This window comes from Sinocyclocheilus grahami, unplaced genomic scaffold (assembly GCF_001515645.1).
Source record: "Sinocyclocheilus grahami isolate Dianchi unplaced genomic scaffold, SAMN03320097.WGS_v1.1 scaffold52.1, whole genome shotgun sequence".
NCBI lineage: Eukaryota > Metazoa > Chordata > Actinopteri > Cypriniformes > Cyprinidae > Sinocyclocheilus > Sinocyclocheilus grahami.
The window spans coordinates 670,708-670,907 of record NW_015505231.1 but is presented as its reverse complement, the minus strand read 5'-3'; positions in this window follow the sequence as shown (position 1 = coordinate 670,907).

The following is a 200-nucleotide window of genomic DNA, read 5'->3' as shown; positions in this document are numbered from 1 at the left end:
CTTGTACTTCTGGAGACTCCAGGTAGGTTGCAGTTCTGGAAAATGGTGGCGCTGGAGACTAAATGGTTCCTGGTGATTTCACACCTAATTCTTAAACCTTAATTCCTAATTCTTTTGCAGTTAACATGCATCTTTTCTTCTCCACATGTTTCTGACTGACCCTGCTGACCCACTGAGCATTTTGCTGTCCAATGGTTATG